General features: G+C 50.5%; 1 long non-coding RNA gene and 1 pseudogene across 3 annotated transcripts; one reads left to right on the top strand and one right to left on the bottom strand.

Moving 5' to 3' along the window:
• Positions 1–1,636: 1,636 nt before the first annotated feature.
• On the bottom strand, positions 1,637–8,854 carry LOC140711278 (uncharacterized; annotated as a pseudogene).
• Positions 8,855–9,020: 166 nt separating this feature from the next.
• LOC140708558 (uncharacterized) lies at positions 9,021–18,097 on the top strand. 3 transcript variants are annotated; one of them, XR_012092429.1, is made up of 4 exons: positions 9,033–9,169; positions 10,971–11,855; positions 12,384–14,406; positions 15,728–18,097. It is a non-coding gene; the product is annotated as an uncharacterized lncRNA (long non-coding RNA). The 3 variants fall into 3 exon arrangements; XR_012092430.1 differs by lacking the exon at positions 15,728–18,097 and having other exon boundaries at positions 9,021–9,169; positions 14,118–14,801; XR_012092428.1 differs by lacking the exon at positions 15,728–18,097 and having other exon boundaries at positions 9,021–9,169; positions 12,384–14,801.
• Positions 18,098–21,076: the final 2,979 nt, after the last annotated feature.

The following is a 21,076-nucleotide window of genomic DNA, read 5'->3' as shown; positions in this document are numbered from 1 at the left end:
AAAGTGACTCAATCTGTTGGCTGGAGTATCTAACGGCTTAACCACAGGGTCATGTTGGAAAATTATTCCAGTTGCTTTTGTTTTTCCTACTGAAGATGTATTTGAACGTTCTTGTAGTTTGCAGTTGGCTGGTTCTGATGTTTGGTCCTGAGGAGGCCCAAGTACCCAGAGAGGAAGAATCTGAAACCTCAAGACACTCCAGTGCTATCTGGGGAGATGGAGACCCCAACCCAAGGGCTACTGACAGACTCAGCATGGGCGCATCGCCGCCTGACGCAATGGGCCACATATTTTCCGCTTACAAAACAACATAAGCACATACCCCCAGGTGTGCACCCATGCTCTGTACACGCTCATGTCTGTCCATGCCAATACCAGTACACACCCCCAGGTGTGCACACACGCTCTGTACACATCGGTCCCCGCCAACACCAGCACACACCCCCGGGGGTGCAAACACACTCTGTACACGCTCACGTCTGTCCATGACAACAGTACACACCCCCGAGGTGTGCACACATGCTCTGTACACATCTGTCCCTGCCAATGCCAGCACACATCCCCAAGGTGTGCACACACGCTCTGTACATGCTCACACCCCTTCCTGCCAATATAAGCACGCACCCCCAGGGGTGCACACACGCTCTGCACATACTCACATCTGTCCCTGCAGTCTGAATTAAACAGTCACGGAGAGGCAGAAGAGGAGGAGGAAGGACGCAATGGGCACTGAGGTCCTGGGCCGGCTCCCCTCCCTACCTCGGGAGACACCCCTCATGTGATCCTGCTGTCACTCACCCTTCTGCCTCCATCCTCCATCCTCCCATATGGATCAGGAGGACGCCCACTGCACAGAGCTGTGATGAGCATGAACAGAAGATGGCAGGAGCTCATGCCAAGGTGCTGAGCAGGGGGCCTATGGAGTGCTTCTTTCTGCTGTGGCTGATATCATTAAACAAGAGGCTGACACAGCTTCCGGAGAGAATGTCACTCACTGAGAAACTGAAACGTGTGACCTAGGAGCCTGTGAAGGTCTAAGAACCAACAAACCAAATGATTTTGTTTGTTTTTCAAACACTGTAGCCTGTTTTTTCTTTTTTTAATGCTCTACCTTGGGTATCATTTAGTTTAATTTCAAAGTAAGTCCAATAAATACACAAAATCACAGGACTGAGCATGGAGCATTGTTTCACTTCATGTCCTCCAGCCTTTAGGACACATTAAGGAAAGACATGATTCCAGGATTCCCATTAGAAAGGCTGCCCTGAGGCACCTGCTGGGACAGCCAAATTGCAGCTGTTGATGTTGCCCCCAAGCTGCTTGGATGAAGCAGAAGATTCCTGAGGTCTCTTCTCTTCTGTGCCTCACCCAGGAGAGAAGGTGGAGGGAGAAAGGTGAGAGAAGACAGGAAGAAGGAGGGGGGAGGGAGGGAGAGAGGAGGGGGGAGGGAGGGAGAGAGGAGGGGGGAGGGAGGGAGAGAGGAGGGGGAGGGAGAGAGAGAGGAGGGGGTAGGGAGGGAGAGAGGAGGGGTAGGGAGGGAGATAGGAAGGGAAGGGAGGGAGAAAGGAGGGGGGAGTGAGGGAGGGAGGGAGTGAGGGAGTGAGGGAGGGAGGGAGGGAGGGAGGGAGGGGGGGCATGTTCCATCCACCAAGGCAGCTGCACTGCAGAGAGAATGGAGGGTGTGTTGCCTCTCAGGACAGCAAGTTCAAGCTGTTTATAATTGTTAGTGTAAACAGTGACCAGCTGAGGACAGGGCTGTAATTGGAGTTGACAACGTTTTATTTTCATAGTTGATATTGGGGACCTGGATCTAAAGCACCGTGCCTTGCCCTTTTGCCAGATGGGCCAATGCCTCTCTATACTTAAGTCTATTTGACTAAATACCTGATATTGACTAGGAATTATGATGTGTAGGATACCCATTACCACAGTAACGTCAAACTCACGTTCTCAATGCAATTTGCTCAGGGACTGGCTTCTAACTCTGGGTGGGAATGTTAAACTCAGTCCAGTTCAATTCAATAAGCATTTATCAAGAAACTCCTAGACCAAGAGCTGTGTTAGACACTGGGTATGGGGTAATGGGGATACGAAGATGTAGAATTAGGACTCAAGAAGCTCAAATGCTCTCATTTAATTCCCTAATGCAATTACCCAGCTTCAACCTGAGGGCTGTAATGTCTAAATTCACTTTTTCTTCATTCCAGTTCTACATAACAAAGCATAAATAATAATAGAGGAATGATTTCGTGTTGGACTATTCAGTGGACAGAGAAGAGCATTCTGACCGGCGTGAGACACTGTCTCCATTTCCAGGGAGCCTGTGACGTGGCTGCACGGAGCACACGCGTGAAGATTCAGGAGTACGAGCGTCAGGTGACGGGAGGAATACGGAGGCAGCACCAGACAGATGCCTGCCGAGGGGCCGCTGCAGCCGAGCTGGCCGGGAAGGTCACGGGAGCGGGCGCAGGCGTCTCCCTCCAGCCACACTTGGTTTTCATGAGGACGCGTGCAGGGAAGGGGTTGACACCGAAATGCTGTGGCGCTGAGGGGAGGAGGGGAGGAATGCAGGGTTGAGGGCTGGCCACCACCCCTTGCGTCCCTGCCCCTATGAATGCTGCCAAAATCAGCCCCAATGGGGAGAAGTGAGGTGGCTGAAAGAGGTGGACAGACTTGGCTTCCATGGAATTCACAGATTCCAGTCATTAAAATTACCTTCTGAGTTTTCATTTGGAAAACTTTGCAAAGGTACTTAGGGACAAAAGGCAGAAGATGAAACCAACACAGTTGGGCTCAAACCGCCGCCCTTCTCCTCTCTGCATCCAACACCCACCCTGAGCCCCTGAGTGCGAGGACCCGGAGCTGCCCAGCCCAAGGGCGCGGCCCCTGACCAGAGGAGGGAGCGGCACAGCGGGGCCCCCAGCATGTGGATGGCAGGATCTGTGCTATCTCAGTTCCAAGGCCCCAAGCAGAGAAGGCCTGGGGCTCCCAGCTGAAGCTTTGCTGTCTCCTCTGTCACCAAAGTCGAGAAGGACTGAGTGAGACCAACGCCGGACCTGCCGGCTCCTCAGTGGCTGCCGATGTGGCCCTCAGGCTGCGGGTGAGACTGTCTAGGGGAGCCCAGACAGCGGTGAGAATCACAGCCACGAGTGCTCCAGGGGACCCAAAACACAAGCGCAGCCTGAGGAAGGCAGCGACCGCTCAGACCCCCGTCCAGGCTTGTGTGCCACACTCCAGAGGCACACGGCATCAGAACATGGCGCTTTAAGTGGCTTTGTGGGGTGCAGGAACACAAAGTGGGGCCTCGAGTGGCTCAGAAGTCACTCCCACCAGACAGCGGGGACCTGGGCGGCCCCTCTGGACGTGGCTGGAGTCTCTCCAGGGCGGGCTCCAAAGTTCCACGGAGGAGGTGAGAGTCCGTCTTGCTCTGACCTGAGAAAGGCCCCTAATAGGTATCCTGAACATGCAGGCACACAGCTGGCTGACTCATCTGAAAGGACCTGCTGTTGCCACAAGCCAGGGAAGGCTGGAGAGAACTCGACTAACACAAGAACCTTGCCCAGGCACCCACCTGGGGCGCCCACGAGAAAACTAGGGAAGCTGTGAAGACGGAGGTCTGCACGGGGCTGGGAGAACCCAGGGAGGAGCCGCACTGGGGACCAGGTGGGACGGAGGGCTGGGCCTCACAATCAAAGGACGGAGGCGCTCAGTGCCATGAAGACCCCGCTGCACCCACAGCTGCAGGCGTGGCTGGCAGCACGAGCTTGGTTGCAGGGGCCCAGAAGCACGTGTGTTTGGCAGGAGCTGCCCTCCTGGAGCCGCACTACGGGTACCGTCATTTTAGAGGCAGGCACCTGATATCAACGATGACAATCAACCATGCCACCCTGAATTACAGCCGTGTCCTCAGCGGGTCACTCTTTACGCTGACAATTACAAAGAGCTTGAACTCGCTGTCCCAAGAGGCGACAAGCCCTTCATTATCACGGCGGCAAGCCTCTGTGCGGCCCTCCACCCCCGCTGCTTCCCGTTGGGGGCAAGTGAAGTCCCGTGACGGTGACTCAGAGCCAGCCCAGTAGCTTCAGTGCAGGAAAAATCACAAACACTCAAACACATCCTAAACATGGGCAGTTGGTAGGAGCCGATTCCTCAATTCAACCTGTTCGGAGGCTTTCTGGGCTAGCACAGCTCTGATCACAGGCTTGCGCTTTCTGCTCCCTGTGAAGGGCGGCGAGGAGGCCCGGCTCTGCCATTCTGCAGGCTCCACTACGTGAAGTCTGCCCGGTGGCCTGTGCCAGACAGTGTGACCGTTGCCCGCAGCGAATACTCGGCACAGCAGAGCCGGCGTGGGGAAGAACAGAAAGTGCCCTGTAAACCCGCAGAAGACGCTAAGCCACGCACGGCCTCACGTGCACTGCGTGTCAATCACGGGAAGCAGGAAGGAGCTCTTAATAGTTCCAGTAAATGCAAAGGCCGCCCTGGAAAACTGCGTGAAACTTTCTGACGACTCACAGGTGAGGAGCCACTGCCTGAGACACAAAGGTAAAGAATTAATCTGAAACTGCATATTATAAAACTTATTTTTAAATGACGGTGCTTAATTGAAAAGACTCCCAAAGAGTACTGCATTAGAAAGTGACAGAGTGAAACCGTGAGGCTGACCACAGGAGTCCCTGGAAAATTCACCAATGGGGACATTGTTTCCCAGTGTCAAAACTAGGAAACAGAAGAACCGCACCTGATAAAACATTCAATTAATCACTTGAGTCCTCCCCACATACGAAGCTATGTTAAAAAGTGTTCCCAGAAGCTAAAGTGAGCAGGAGGGCTGTGAACACACAAAGAAAGAGCCACTTCGTCTGCAGACCACGACAAAAGAAACGCTAATGAGTGCCTATGACATGCTGGAGTCCAGGGCTCTGGGTACAGCTGTGACGGGGACACTCAGGGTTCCACTGTCCAGATGGGAAAACAGGGTGGAAACACCAGGGAGCCTGTCCCAAGGTGCAGAGCCAGTGAACGGTGGTTCATACTGGGCCAATCCCAGCTGCCAGGCTCTGGGGCTCCTGGGGACAGAAGCCTGTTGACTTCACTCTGGTGTGTGAGAGGCGGCAGCATCCCCCAAAGGAGCCTGGAGAAGTGGTGTTACCCTCCATCCCTCCATCCCCTGTCCCCGGTGTTACCCTCCGCCCTGTTCCCAGAGTTACCCTCCGTCCCCCCATCCCCGGTGCTACCCTCTGTCCCCTGTCCCCAGTGTTGCTCACCATCCTCCTCACCTCCGGGCCCCTCTCCCTGTCCTCCCTCATTTTCCTGTTCACCCAGAGCACGTCACATGACTCTTCCCTTTTCAAGAGGCTCAGCTATACCCAGAGGCATTCCAGCCTATTCAGGACAGGACACACACCCTGGGGAAATGCTAACACAGGGTCGGAAGGGCCTGAGACCCTCACTGTCACCCAGGAAGGATGGAAGAGCCCACGGTCATGCTGCTTGTGAGGCAGGATGAAAACATCTGTGTCCAAAATATTATTTTCACTAGAACTGTTCAGACCATTCGTGAACGAATCAGTTAAATACCAGCAAGGGCCATTCCCACTTATTCTCTGGCTACAGTTTTCCACCCACCAGCAACCACACTTCTAGGAATTATCCCTAATGCAGTATCAGCGCCTTGTGCCTTTAGGAAAACCTCTTTCTCTCCAGCTTTGTCCTCCTTCCACAAAAGGTGCCTCTGACTGCCTCACTCACCGTACCAGGATTTCGCTCGGCTACAGAGGAAAATCTGCATGGGGCTCAGAGGTGGGTGGTCCCCTCAGGGGCAGCAGCTCTGTGACATCCTCCGAGGAGCCTGGCCCAGGCCTGCCCCACACACCAGGACTCTGCCTTCTGGCCCTCGGGCCCCCGAAGCTGCTTTCCCTCCAGGGGTCATGTCTCGGGCAAGAAGGCCGGACAAGAGCCCAGGGCTGCTGTGGGTCGGGAAAGTCTCCTGACACCTCCCACTCCAGGACCCCCCATCAGCATCCCAGCATCTGGACCTGTGTCACCAGCCGCTCTGCCGTGCAAGAGAATTGGATTTTCAGCTGGGTGCACTGCTTCCCTAAACAAAGTAGGGTGTTGTTACTGAGGAAAAAGGAAAAAGCTAGCATCTTCCTGGCAACCCCACGACATCCAGCCACCGGTTCTCACCACCCCAGAGATGTCCATCCAGGGCAGATAGTGTCTTCAACCAAGCGCCACTGACCCAGAAGTGCAGTAATTAGTACACTTTCACCAGAATCACCCACTCCTTCACCTTTACACCCAAGAAAAACATGTTTGCCAGGCAAATTAGATGTCCAGGAGGTGTAAGGAAACCCCAAGCCTGCTTTAAGCCTCAGACTTTTGAGACCGTTGAGGGCTGTGCGCACAAGAGCAAGGCTGCACCCGAAAGCTCTGCTCCTGCCGGACGTCATGGACAGACCACATGGCTCAGCCACATGGACCCTTCCAGGACTTCAAGAGAGGGACCTCCGTGGTACATGCAATGATGTGCACTTCGTTCAGCCTCGAACAGACCACGCCCTCGTTACAGGGTCAGTGATCCACCTCCTGCCATCAGCTCCCCACCTCACCGAGGGTCTGCATCTGCATCTGTCATAACTTTGCTGTTTTACCCGGGTACTAAAATGCAGCATCGGAATGTTTAAAGGTCTTTAAATATCAACCCTCCGGGTGCAGTTCTTGGCACTTTAATGTGGTCACTCGATGCAGGCCTCACTCACAACTCTGAGGTAGCTCATACCTTTCCTACCTAACCAAGGAAGAAACGAAGGCATGGAAGGTGCAGCTCCTAAGGAGCAGATTAGGATTCAAACCAGTGATCTTCGTCACATGCTGAGCTACCTCCCAGGCTGAGATAACATTCAAAATTAACCAGGTAGAACAGCGTTCCATAAATCAGCCAGAAATGGTCCTTGTGGATGGGCCTGTGGTTATTCCCTGAAGAACAAGACCATTCGCCCAAAAATCCACCTGTGTCACACTCAAATGTTTACATATCCAATTATTTTTAAAATAACCCAATCAAGCATGTTCACAGCCATTTAGAGCCATACAAATTGTCTGCTTTGCTTACAATCAACCCAAGACCTCTGTCGGCAAAGGGCACGGTGCCAGGTCCAGAGAAGGTGGGACAGAGACACAAACAGGAACCGCTCTGTTTCTTTGGGAGCCTCGCTCTGATGGGCCCGCGAAGACATGGCGCAGACGGCGGGGCACAGGCAGAGGGCAGGCCAGGAGAAGGGGCTGCATTGCCGGGAGGCAGTGCTTTGAGCTCTAATGGATGGAACACTGCTAACCAGCGAAGGTGGAGAGAGGGCAGCCGTCTGACAGGACCAAGAGGCAGCAAAGCACAGTTGGCCTCGGGGAACCGGAAGCCACAGGGACATCAGGCTGGGTGCTGCTGTCTGCTGGCCACCGGCTGGGAGACTGTACTGGGCCTGGAGGGACATCCCTGACACTCCCCACTGGATGCCAGGGGCACCCCCAGCCCCAGGTGAGAACCACGGATCCCATGGTGAATGAGGACAGCCTGTGGGAAGTAGGGCTGGGACAGCTCTGCACGGCTTAATAGGAAAGTTGGGTTCTATTTTGTGGGGTTTTGGTCATGCCAATGGCCGGTCAGTGCTGTCCATCAGGAAGTGATTTGAGGATAGATTAGAGAAGGGGCTGCCAAGGCCAGCTGGGCATTCGCTGCCTGGGTCCAAGGAAAAGGAAATAAAGGCTGGCGATGTGACAGTGTGGGGGAGCACAGAGGGAAGGAACTGGTGGAGACACAGGACTGGCTCCGCACAGGGCCACGAGCAGCTACCCGGGGGTCGTCCTATTAATTCTCCTTAGGGTCCAAGAGGCGGCTGTGAGGATCCCTCTCCTGAGGACAGAACTGCTCCAGAGCCACACAGCGAGGATCCAAAGAACCAAGATCCCGGCCAGCTCCAAAGTGGGCGATCTTGACCCCTCACCCGTGGTCCTGAGGCAGGGATCAGAGCCCCCTGGACACACAGACCCTCCCAGGAACTGCAGGAAGGGGAAGCAGACGCCCCGGACCAGCGGCAGGACCCAGGGTTTCTGCCCTCCAGGGCACATTTGGACCAGCCACTGCACAGGTGGACACACGGTGCTTTAACCCGCGCTGGGGAAAGGAGCCCTCGCTGTCAGGATGGAAGGGTGGAGACCCCGCCCTCGATGGGGACCGGCCTCCCTACTTTAACCCGCGCTGGGGGAAGGAGCCCTCACTCTCAGGGTGCAGACGGCAGCTCGATCGGGCTGGCCTCCCTGCTAGGCACAGCCTGAGCCACATGACGAAGTCCAGAGAGGATTACCATTGTACACCTGGCCCAGCTTCCGGCAGCCCCCGACCAGGCCACTACCCTCACTCCAACAGCCCGGTCCATCACCAAGCCCCACCCTCTTCTGCCAGCCCTGCCCCCACAAGGCCCCTCCTCTCGCTGCAAGTCCCGCCCCCAAGGCTCAGCTTGCCTGCAGCCCCGCCCCACTGGCTCCACCCCATCGCCTGCAAGCCCCATCCCCAAGGCCCAGCTCATCCCCGCCTACGAGGCTTCACTCCTCACCTGCAAAGAGCCACCCCTTACTAAGCGCCTCCCATCACTTGCACAGCCCCGCGCAACATAGCACTACGCCCTCCAGGAACCCCTCTTTTCACCCGCGCAGCCCCGCCCTTCACCAGGCCCCACTCATCTGCATAGACATGCCTCTCGCCACGTCCCACTTCTCCCTTGCCCACTTCCCCCTCCTTCTACTGTCCACATCCTGCTGCTGGCCCCACCCCGCCCCTTTCGTCAAGCCGGCCGCGCCCCTTTTACCCGTGAGCACGCTTCTCCCCTTGCCGCCTCCTTCGGCATGTCGGCCCCGCTCCTCCCGCCCATCGCCCTCTGCACCGCCCTCCCGCCCCTCCCAGAGCAGTGGAGGCCCGCCCTTTTCATCTACAGCCTATCGCAGAGGACGTTGCCGTTCGCGCTGACCAATAGGAGTGGTGGCCGTCACGGCAAGCCCCGCCCCACGCCCTACGTCGCGTTAAGTGGGGTCCCTCGCCAGCCCCGAGCTGGTCTTACGCCATGTGGCGCTGTGGCGCGCGGAGGGGGTTGAGTTCTCTGAGGCGGCTGAGCGGCGGGTGAGGCGCTGCGGTCGGCGGCTAGAAGTGCTCGGCGTGCTGGCTCCCGGGAGAGGAAGGTCCAGGGCGGGCCGGAGACGTAGGGGTCCCTGCGCCCAAGCCTTGCAGCTCCCCGCACTGTGGGCGCCCCGCACCCCGAGGCCCTGCCGGGGCCTTCCTTGGGCTCCCACATCCGGGGTTCTGAGGCCGGAGGACCCCGGGGCGATGCCCCGGGCTGGGGGCCGGGTCTGCCCGTGGCGCTCCTGGCAGGGCCCTCCTTTGGAGTGGGCTTTAATGGGGGTAGTAAATGGGGCCGGCAGTTGCGGTTCTCGCTGGTGTCTTTGCTCCTAGTTCATTTTTGTTGGAGGCCGAGTCCTTAAGAGACCCGAGGAGCCCACAGCCCACTCTTAAAGTCCGGCTGTGTTCAGAGAACTGAAGCCTCCCGGAATTTAACTTTTTTTGGTTTTTTAACGACTCAGTTTATGGGGGAAAAAACTGACGAAGCGGTTTAGTGCTCATGGTAATCCACGAGCCCGTATTTAATGTAACAGTTCAGCGCTGCCGGCCCAGGCCGGGGGGAGACACGGGGCGTCCGTGGCGTGAGTTTGGCAGCAGGTTACTGGAAAGTTCGGGGGAGACCCTGGCCTTACCGCTCATGGGTTTCCTATCATGTCCTTGCTCATAAGTAACTTCTTAAAATGCGTCTCTGTCCCATAATTCTGAAATTTGCTAAATCAGTAAGCAAATGTTGACTACAGCATATCTTCATAATGTTGACAGTGACTGAATAGGTGTTTTCTTTTCCCCTGTATATATCTTTAAAATATTTTGGTGGGATATATTAATGTAGAAAAGCCCGTAAGACATATAGTACAATTTGAGAAAATAAAGTGTTTTTTTTTTTTTTTTTTTTTTGAAGAGACGGGATCTTGCTCTGTTGCCCAGGCTGGTTTAGAACTCCTGGGCTCAAGTGATCCCCCTCCTCAGCCTCTCACATTGCTGGGCTTACAGGCGTAAGCCATCTCATCCAGGTGAGAATAATTAGAAAAGAAGTAGGTTGGGCGCGGTGGCTCACGCCGGTAACCGCAGCATGTTGAGAGGCCAAGGCGGGCGGACCACTTGAAGTCAGGAGTTTAAGACCAGCCTGGCCAACATGGTGAAACCGCGTCCCTACTAAAAATACAAAAATTAGCTGGGCGTGGTGGTGAGCACTTGTCGTCCCAGCCACTCAGGAGGCTGAGGCAGAAGAATTGCTTGAACCCAGGAGGTGGAGGTTGCAGTGAGCCGAGATTGCACCACTGCACTCTAGCCTGGGCAACAGAGCAAGACTCTTGTCTCAAAAAAAAAAAAAAAAGTGTCCGCATGACCAAGCTGAAGATTTCCCCTAACTGCTCATAACCCTCTCCCTCCCGCTTAGATTAGCACTATCATACAGAAATGTCCTTGCTTTTTAAAAATATTTTACCATCTCTATGCATTCTGACAGTATCTTGTTACCTGTTTGAATAATACCTGTTTAGGATAATACTGTATCGTGTGTATCTTTTGTTTAACATTATGTGACCTTCATCTTTGTTATATGCAGTTGTAGGCACTTTTGTTGGTTAGTTTTTTTTTTAATTGAATGATTAGTCTGCAGTTTATCCATTCGCTGTCGTTACACCTCCAGGTGAGTTGAGTTTGGGACTATCAGAGTTTGTGCTGACAATCTTGTCTGTGAGTGCTGGTGCAGCAGTGTAAGGTGTGGAGGATGTAGACCAAGAGGTGAACGGATTTCCAGTATTCAGATTTTTTTTTTTTTTTTTTTTTTTTTGACGCCCAGGCTGGAGTGTAGTGGCGTGATCTCGGCCCACTGCAACCTCTGCTTCCCGGTTTCAACGATTCTCCTGCCTCAGCCTCCCAAGTATCTGGGACTACAGGCACCTGCCACCACGCCTGGCTAATTTTTGTATTTTTAGTAGAGACTGGGTTTCACCATATTGGCCAGGCTGGTCTGGAACTCTTCGGCTTCCCAAAGTGCTGGGATTACAGGTGTGAACCACCATGCCCTGCCTGCTTAGCTTTCTAAAGAATGCCAAGTGTTTTTCCAAAGTTGTTCCACTTTGTACTCCCTGTGGGACAGGTAGCAGTGTACGTAGCAGTATGAGAGCAGTATGACTAGCAGTGTGTGAGAGCTCCTGGTAATATTAGGCTTTTAAAAAAGTTTTCACCAATTCGGTAGGCATGTAATGGGATTTAACTGTAGTGTGAATTTCTTCCAATATTTTGAAGGCTTGTGAGGATTCTGTGAGGAAAAGAAGCCCTTTTGTTTAAGAGTTTCTTAAGGGGAATTTAAACCATAATTGCATTATAGTTATTTTTGAACATGTATAAAGAAAAGGTTTCCAACACTGAAGCTTTAGGTAAGATAAAAGGTCATTAAAATGGGAAGGGTCTTACCAGAAATTAGTTTTCTGGAATGTGCAAGATTTTGGAAGATGCAGTATTTAATTTTTATCTAATTAATGATCTTTATCATGTAAGAGTATTTTCACTATGTGGCTGAATAATGTTAGCCAGATAATTTTCCTGCAGCTCATCTAACTTAGATGACCTTTAGTCTAGACATGCACACCACAGAGCGTGGCGATGGAACAGTAACCGGGCTTGTGAGAGGGCTCTACAGTATCAACTAGGAGACAAGATCCACGGATTCACCATAAACCAGGTATGGGTCCTTCTCGGCACCTCCTCATAAATCCACATACATTGCAGGTGTGGTTTCTGGCATAGGTACGGGCCCTTTAGGGTGGAGACTAGCCTTGTCCTCGTGTCCCAAGGCCCTGGCCCAGCTCCTGTTGCATGATGGCTACTCGGCTGAACAAAGCTTGTGAGAGAAATGACCCACGGTCCCTTCCTGGAATCCCGCGAAGCCTGATTCTTGTCAGATTTGAGAGAGTAACACTTCCAGCTGGGTCTGTCATCAGACACACTCAGGTTTCTGCAGCCAAACCTGATGATTCGCTGAGTGTGAGCACGAAGACTCAGTGCCCTGATCTGTTCAGTCAGGTTTTGCCATCAAATAGTTTGCTCTAAACTTCTGCAGAATCTTTCAGTTTTCTGAGCCTTTTGGGTTTCAAAATTATAAAGAAGAAATTGTGGACTTATACTTACTTGGGTTTATATTAAAATGGATTCATTTTTGTTTTGTTATTTGCTTAAGTCTTTTCCTTTTTTTTTTTTTTTTTTTTTTTAGCATAGTAACTAAAAATGACCACACTTCACATATTTGGCCAGCTGTTGGCTCTGTGCTATGCTTGATGTTGTAGCAAATTTAAAAAACAACTTACCGTCTAGAAAGACTGATGCGGCTGTGACTGGAAGCACATGGTGGATGCCATGCGGAGGGCCAAGGACAAGGGTGGGAGCTGCTGCTGCTGCTGCTGCTGCTGGGGGGAAAGGGAAGAGCTCCTGGAGAGGGTGGTGTAAGAAAGCAGCTGCCTCTGGGCAGGGCTCCAGCAAGGGAACCAGCGCAGTGACTAGGGGGTCCCAGGCAAGGTCCAGGCATGGGAGTCCTGACAACAGACTCAGAGCATTTGTGAAATCCTGCAAAGTGAGGGCAAAGACACCTCACTCTGGGTGAGGCCCTTATTAATAGTAGCCAGTACTATAAACTCACTCCTTTATTTTTCAAATTTTATAGAAATGTACTTATTTTTGAGACTGGGACTCACCATGTCACCCAGGCTGGAGTGCAGTGGGATGATCTGGGCTCACTGCAGCCTCAAACTTCTGGGCTCAAGCGATCCTCTCACCTCAGTCTCCCAAGTAACTGGGACAAGGTGCCCCCACGCCTGGCTCATTGTGTGTGTGTGTGTGTGTGTTTGTGTGTAGGTGGAAACTTGCTTTGTTGTCTAGGCTGGTCTCAAACTCCTGGGTTCAAGTAATCCCCTTGTCTTGTGTATTAGTCTAATCTCACACTGCTATGAAGAAATACCCAAGACTGGGTAATTTATAAAGAATGACCTAAAGAGTAAAGAGGTTTAATTGACTCACAGTTCTGCATGGCTGGGGAGGCCTCAGGAAACTTACAATCGTGGTGGAAGGCACCTCTTCACAGGGTGGCAGGGAAGAGAATGACAAGTGAAGGGGAAAGCCCCTTATAAAACTGTCAGATCTCGTGAGAGCGTACTCACTGTCACGAGAATAATATGGGGGGAACCGCTCTCATGATTCAATCACCTCCTACCAGGTCCCTCCCACAACATGTGGGGATTATGGGAACTACAATTCAAGATGAGATTTGGGTGGGGACGCAGCCAAACCATATCACCTTGGTTTTCCAAAGTGCTGGGATTAAAGGTGTGAGCCACTGTGTCCAGCCATAGAAACTTACGATAAGTCATGTTTCTTGTTTGAGAAATAGCTACCATGAGCGCTATTATTATTAAAGCTATATATTGTTAGAAAGCAGACATCTCACTGTATCTGCTGATTTTAAATGCATTGATCATCTGTTACAAAGTACGGTAAGCTTGGAAACGAGTAATTTAACAGCGGTAGATGATGCAGGTCGTAGTGGGCCACTTATGCATGGTGGTTGGATGGCAGGCTCCCTAGATTGGGCTGAGGAGACCCGAGGTCTCACCTCTGCCAGCGACTTGCTGTGTGTGCTTGGCCAGGTGACTCATGGCACCCGGACGGAGTGGGTGGCAAGTGTTGTGATCACAGGGACGTGGTATGTGATTGAGGGAGAGGGCCGGCTGGCATGACTGAAAGAGAAGACAGTTTCTTTCATACCGAAAAGTATGGACACTTACCAGGAGGCTTACCTAAAGTAAGGTCGGGGGCCAGAGTATGGAGCCACTGCCCCATCTCAAGAATAGCTACAACTTACTGTCCTAGGACAAAGGGGAAATGAGGCTTGAGACTCAATAATTTTAGTAGAAATCTGTTATATTTTACAATTTCACTTTTCATTTGTACCCAGCTAGTGATTATACTCTGTATCCATTTTCCACACAAAATCCCAAGGACCTTCAGAATCTCCTCTCGGTGTATTTGGACGCCACCTTTTTCCCATGTTTACACGAGCTGGATTTCTGGTATGTCATGAGTGATTAACTAGTTGATGCAGACTTTAGTATTTGAGTCACTGTCAGCTTATAATTATTTGTCCTCAGGCAGGAAGGATGGCGGCTGGAACACGAGAATCCTAGCGACCCCAGACACCCTTGGTCTTTAAAGGAGTCGTCTTTAGTGAGATGAAGGGAGGGTTTGTAAGTTTTCTTTCTTTTTAATGTTGTGTTCAGCTTACCTTACCCATGTACAGAACCATGATACAGACACATCTGTAAGGTGGTTGATTTTTATATAATATTCTCATTATAGGTGACATGTTCTTGGATTAGCTAGGTCAGTGCTGTGAGCAGAAGCCAGGGGATTAGCGGGGCCAGGATGCTGTCTCAGACCATGTCTGACGACCCCCGTGTATGATCTGCAGCGAGAGAAAAGCTCTTTTCATACCACTATCAACACATTGTCTTTTTCACTCATTCTTGCCCAAGTACATGGTGTACTTTCTAGAGGCTGCGTGGCGAGGTGTGTGACACGCACCAAGCTGCATACAGAGCAGATGGGGGAGTCCAGCTTCACCTCTGACCCAGACACTACAGAGGTTTGCAAAAAAGGCAACACAGCATCACTCTAAGTAGTCAGTTTTTTACTTTGTTATGAGAAATATTTTTCAAACATATTTATATTATCATGTAATGATGGCTTACCTTAATGCATAAGTAGTTTGTAAATGTCTCAGCTTTAATTTAGAATATAGAAAAATTATATAAACACACACAGGCACCTACACAGGCAAAAAAGCCCACATAATCAAAAGCTGCTTGGGTCCTCATTAAAACCCTTTTATGCCTCGTGTTCCATTATTGGAATCCTAAGCTTGTGGGAGTTATTTGTATCCTACAGCTCAAGGTCATTGCCAAGGTCTGAATTTTTACAAAAAAAATTGCAACCTCAGGCATAAATGGGTTAATTTTTCAGAGTGTAAAGGAGCCTTGAGACCATTCTGGATTAAGAGCTGCTGTCCTGGGCCCGTGTCTTCATGTCCCCTTGTGACTTTGACAACCTGCCTGTGCTGGTGTCCCTGGGGCTCGTGGGTGGCCTGCTCTCTGACTCCCGTAGCCCCCCTCAGCTGGTGAACTATTTCTTACCTTTCATTCTCAATTTGGTGGTCTTTTCTTCCAAGGAGCCTTCTTAAAACTCAAGTTAGGGTGAGAGCTTCTCCCCACTTCCCTCCTGGCTGGTGGGCAGACCTGGTGATCCCTCCAATTTGCAACACACATCAAAAAGTCCATTGTTCTCAATCCTTGGGTCCTGTGCATGGGTGATGAGTGATTGAATACGGTGTTAAACAATGCCTGCAGGGGTGTCTTTTTTTTTTTTTTTTTTGTTACCATTAGAACAGTTTTATTTGCAAAGTATTACAGGCATATGCACCAGAATGTGATCAATTGGCTATATTGTAAGTAATGTAGTATGTGTGTATTATTTTAAATGTATATATTCTTATTTATTTCACATTTCAAGACAGACAATGAGAGGATATTCCCCCAGCACCTTCAAAATAGACTTCTTCCCGACCACACGTACTCAGTGGTCTCCAGGGGTGACCCACTGTGCATCCCGGAGCTTATGTGGGAGAAGCTTAAGCAATTTCATACCACTCACTATCACCCAAGCAATGCTAGCTAATATTTTGTTGGAAAAGTTTGATGGTGGATTGTGGAAAGTTAACTTGTTTGTGTTCTTCCAATTTCATGACATGGCGTCTCTCACATTTAGCAATGCTTAGCTTCGAGCCTCTCCTTGGCATGGAGAAGTGCTCTTCCGATAGTGGATGCAGTCACAGAACCTTCATCACATCCTCACTTTCTGATATATCGCTTGTTTCTTATGTCACTAGTATAAGGTCATTATAGTAATAATATAGTTATACGTATCCTATAAAACACTAATAATTTACATATAAATGCTAATGTAAAAACATATTTGCAAGGTTAGTTTATATAAAAACAATTATGAAAACTTTCAAGTATACAGAAAAGTAGACTAGGATAATGAGCCCCTAAACACTTATCACATAATAGATATCCTTTTCCTTGTGAAGTTTTTGGAAGTAAATTATAAATGTCATCATTTACCACTAAATATTTGAATTTGTGACCTGAAAACATGATTTTTTCTTACATGAGCTAATGCCATTTTCAGTTTTAATAGAATAAAACATACTTTCATAAAACTGCCTATTTCTTATTCCATATTCACATTTTCTAGTTGGCCCCAAAGTGTTTGCTGCACAGGGTCCCACAGATCACACCTGATCAGCCCGGGTCTCTCCTGGGCACCCTCTCGGGGACGGCAGAGGAGTGTGCAGGCCGGGTTTCCTCCAGGCGCTCTCACTTTCCAGGTGTCCTGGCTGCTCCTGTGTGGTGTTGGGTGCCATGTTCCTGTGTTTCCTGAGAACTGGAACTTAGATCCAAAGCCTTAGTTTGAGTCAGGCTGCGCCTTTTTAAGCAGAGTCCCTCGTGGGGAGTTCTGCATTGATGGCCACATCCTACCATCGTGTGAGGCCTGCTTGCCTCCACCGGGGGGTCTCACACCAGCAGGGTGCATGCTGAGAGTCGGCCACCGTCTTGTGAAGATCTGCTTTCTCCCTTCAGCCACAGACCATCTGGTGCACTTGAGTTTCTGGTGTCCTGTGATAATTCCTCATCAACCTATTAATGGTTTTCATATTCATTGAGGATTATTGCCTGAATCATTTATTAGAGTTTGTGAAGTTTTCAAATTCTGTAATTCTTCATTCGTTTGCTGGACTTCTTCAAAGAAGAGTTCCACATCAGCTGGGGCTCTTGGGTTATCTTGAAATATGGTTCTGTGGAAAAGGCAGGGGCGGCTGCTCTCCCTGGGAAGTCCAGTTTGAGGAGGAGGGGTGGTGCAGGAACTACCTCTAATGTTGACAGAAGAAGCTGTCTTTTTTTTTTTTTAAAGACAGGGTCTGGTTCTGTCCCCCAGGCTGGACTACAATAGCATGGTCTTAGCTTACTGCAGCCTCAGCCTCCTGGGCCACCTCAGCCACCTGAGTAGCTGGGACTACAGATGTGCACCCCCATGCCCAGCTAGTGCTTATGTTTTTTTGTAGAGACAGAGTCTCGCCGTGGTGCCCAGGCTGGTCTCGATCTCCTGAGTTCAAACAGTCTGCCCACCTTGACCTCCCAAAGTGCTGGGATTACAGGTGTGAGCCACTGCGCCCAACATGGAGAAAAGAGTTCTTTCTTTTCTTCTTTTTTTCCCCCCAGTCGTCTTTGTTTTGTTTTTTAGTACCACTGTGACCTCACAAATATTTCTGTATATGTATATATTTGAGACCATGTGATCAGATGGAATTTATTTATTTTTATGCCGACATTTGCCACAGCTGTTGGCCCATTTTGGTCTCACTTCTTTGGTTTGTATGCCCCCATCCCCACCTCCCTAACGCAGGCACAGCCAGGCCTTCCTCCTCCAGAGGCTCAACTGTCTGTTTCCCAGGGAGCTCTGATTTCTGTGGCTAGTGGGGAAGGGCCTTTGGAGAGTAGCATCGGGACACTAGGGGTGGTGATTGCTCCTGGATTCTCTCAACCCCAAGAGTGTAAAATTTGTTTCTAAATTCTAGAATGAGAAATTTCTGAAGGTTCTTTAAGATACTAGTTCCCCAAACCTTAACCATAGCTCAGACAACATAGTAAAGAAAAAGATAAATTCTGTCATTGTACCCTTTTTCTTCTGGTTGAATAAATGTGTTATCTTTATTAACATGTATAACCTTGAACTTGTTGCCAAAAATTGACTTTTGTGAAATTGTCAGTTGGATTACTCTATTACTGTACCTAGGGTTATAAAGTATTTTAACAAATACTTCGTTTGGTTTTTGTCACATCTCTAGATGAAGTTTAAAATGAAAGATCAATTTCTGGCTAGGTGTGTTGGCTCATGCCTGCAAATTCAAGCACTTTGGGAGGCTAAGATGGGAGAATTGCTTGAGGCCAGGAGTTTGAGACCAGCAAGAGTAACCGTGAGAACCCATCTCTAAAACTTAAAAATTAGCCCACTGGGCATGGTAGCTCAAACCTGTAATTCTAGCACTTTGGGAGGCCGAGGCGGGGAGATCACCTGAGGTCAGGAGTTCAAGACCAGCCTAACCAACGTGGTGAAACCCTATCTCTACTAAAAGTACAAAAATTAGCTGGGTGTGGTGGCAGGCGCCTGTAGTCCCAGCGACTCAGGAGGCTGAGGCAGGAGAATGCTGTGAACCCGGGAGGAGGAGCTTGCAGTGAGTGGAGATGGCGCCATCGCACTCCAGCCTGGACGACAGAGCGAGACACTGTCTCAAAAAAAAAAAAAAAAAAAAAAGCTGGACATGATACACAAGGTGACCCCAGGAGACTCCTGTGCAGAGTAGAAACACACCCCAGCACTAAACTCAGTCCCTGAAGTCCCTGCGGGATTCTCCCCACCCCCCACCCCTGGGTCCACCTGTACCCACCTGGAAAGAACAGTGACACCGCCCCACAGCAGGAGCACCATCAGCGGCCACGGCACCCCAGGTAGCTGGGCCACCCCCAGGGTTTCACAGGTGGAGAGGGAGCCTGGGAACGTGCATTTCTAGCAATTTCCAGGTGACGGGGCACTACACTTTTAAAAATACACAATACTAGGTCTTGAAAGGACTTCTATTCACTTGCACGTTGGTGGGATGGAGCCCTACATTGCAAAGGGCTTTTCTTCACGTGTCCTCCTTGAGCTCAGGGGCTGGCAGCACTTGGTGGGACCTAGTAGGGCGTCCCTTGCTGACTGCACACCCACAGCCAGAGCCCAGGCCCGGATGATTCTCACAGGAAGCCCGCAGAGCTCCTGACACCTCCCTGGAGGTATGAGAAAGCTGAGGCTCTGAGGGGGATAAACTGATTACTGGAAGGTAACGACCTTAGTGAAGTGGTGAAGCTACAGGGTAAACCCTAGTTTTATTTCCTTTTAACTTTCAAGACTTCCTGATTTCCTCTATTACGATACCTGTGCCTTAGAGTCACCAATGGGAACTTGAAGGAAAATAATGCCTGCTGAGGCCAGATGCTCATTTAATTGCCTGGGGGTGGAGCCTGTTTGGTTCTAAGCCCTCCCTCTGAACTTCTGAATGGTGAGGACTGCAAATCAGCTGCCTCCTGCTGGGCCCTGCAGGGTGAAACCTGATGAAGCCCCAGGAACATTCAGTGAGGGGTTAGGAGGGAGGAGAACACGGGTGGATGAAAAGCAAGAAGGAAATGCACCAGCATTCACTGGCAGGCTCTGTCACCCACAGGACAGGGATAAAGACGTGCACACCTGCAGTGCGGACTTTCACAGCCTGGCAATGAGGGCTTTCAGCCTCACAGGTAAATGTCACCTGTTTCACCACCTCCTTAGGGCTGTTCTAGGGCCCCGGCACACAGCCATTTGGGACAAAGGGCAGTTTCAGTGTCTTTCACTCCACGCTCAAGCTACAGATTGTCCTTATAGCTCAGGTATCCTGGGGATAATCCATCTTGTTTTGTTTTGGTTTTGGGAGCCCAACCCAAGAATCAAATAACTTTCCTAAGGATTTCCAGGAGAAAACATCTTCCCACCAAAGAAGAACCTTACCATTTGGAAAAACACCTCCTGGTAATTTGCAAAAAAACCCAGTTTTCTGGGAAGTGATAATCTTGTCATGAGAACCAAAGATAAAGTTGGAGATAATGAGGGAGTGGTTACATAGGAAATATGTGGTCATTACTCTGATCAATTAGTAAATCACTTTCTTCATATGATATACTTTTTAACAGCTTCTTCCTTGAGTCAGTCATCCCCGGCCCACACCAGGGCCTAGCAAGAATGACTTAGGTCACCTGGCTTATTTCCTGGCTACTTGGAGGAGATGGATTTCCCAGTTTACAAATCTCAGCTTCCTGGGATTCTATTCTGATAAAATCTAAATTGTATTTTTTTAAAAAAAGGAATAGGCTGGACACGATGGCTCACGCCTGTAATCCCAGCGCTTTAGGAGGCCAAGGCAGGCAGATCACGAGGTCAGGAGATTGAGACCATCCTGGCTAACAGGGTGAAACTCCTCTCTGCTGAAAATACAAAGAAAACTGAGCCGGCCGTGGTGGCATGCGCCTGTAGTCCTAGCTACTTGGGAGGCTGAGGCAAGAGAATCGCTTGAACCCGGGAGGCGGAGGTTGCAGTGAGCCGAGATTGCGCCACTGCACTCCAGCCTGGGTAACAGAGCGAGATTCCCTCTCAAAAAAAAAAAAAAAAAGAATAGATGAACTCTAGTGAAATAATCTAGGTCTATCCTTTTACCTCCTCCGTTGTCTGGAGTAATAAAGCTCCCTGCCTCGCCCTCTCTCACAGCACTGAACTGCTTTTCCTGAATTTTCCCACACTGCTGATCACTCACTTGCTAATTTCGATGCATACATTCTTTTTGAGAAAGTCAGTTTGCCAACTCCTCCCACTGGTTTGTCAGAAAATGAGCTTACACTGCGCTGATCTCACTCCTGCTGCCAAACCTCCTTCTAGGGGTCTCTCCTTTGATAATGCAGGGATTATGTAGGCATGGGGAGGTGGGATACCAAGGGGGGTTTCTGTCGACGGTGCTGTTCCCCCCTCCCCACCCCCGCCGGTTCAAAGTCATCGAGCCGGGGGGCCTCTCTGACTATCTGGACTGTGCAGACCACCGTGTCTTCCGGTAGGGTCAGGGGAGGGCTTGAGATAAATCTGTAGGGCTCAACCACCAGCCACTGTCCACCTCAGGTGCCCCAAGCGCCATCTCTGCCGGGAGCTATGTGGATGCATCGGTGACAAAATGGAAAGCCT

This window comes from Chlorocebus sabaeus, unplaced genomic scaffold (genome assembly GCF_047675955.1).
Source record: "Chlorocebus sabaeus isolate Y175 unplaced genomic scaffold, mChlSab1.0.hap1 unalloc_scaffold_460, whole genome shotgun sequence".
Lineage (NCBI taxonomy): Eukaryota > Metazoa > Chordata > Mammalia > Primates > Cercopithecidae > Chlorocebus > Chlorocebus sabaeus.
The sequence above is the reverse complement of the archived record's forward strand: the minus strand, read 5'-3'. Positions and strand labels throughout refer to the sequence as shown.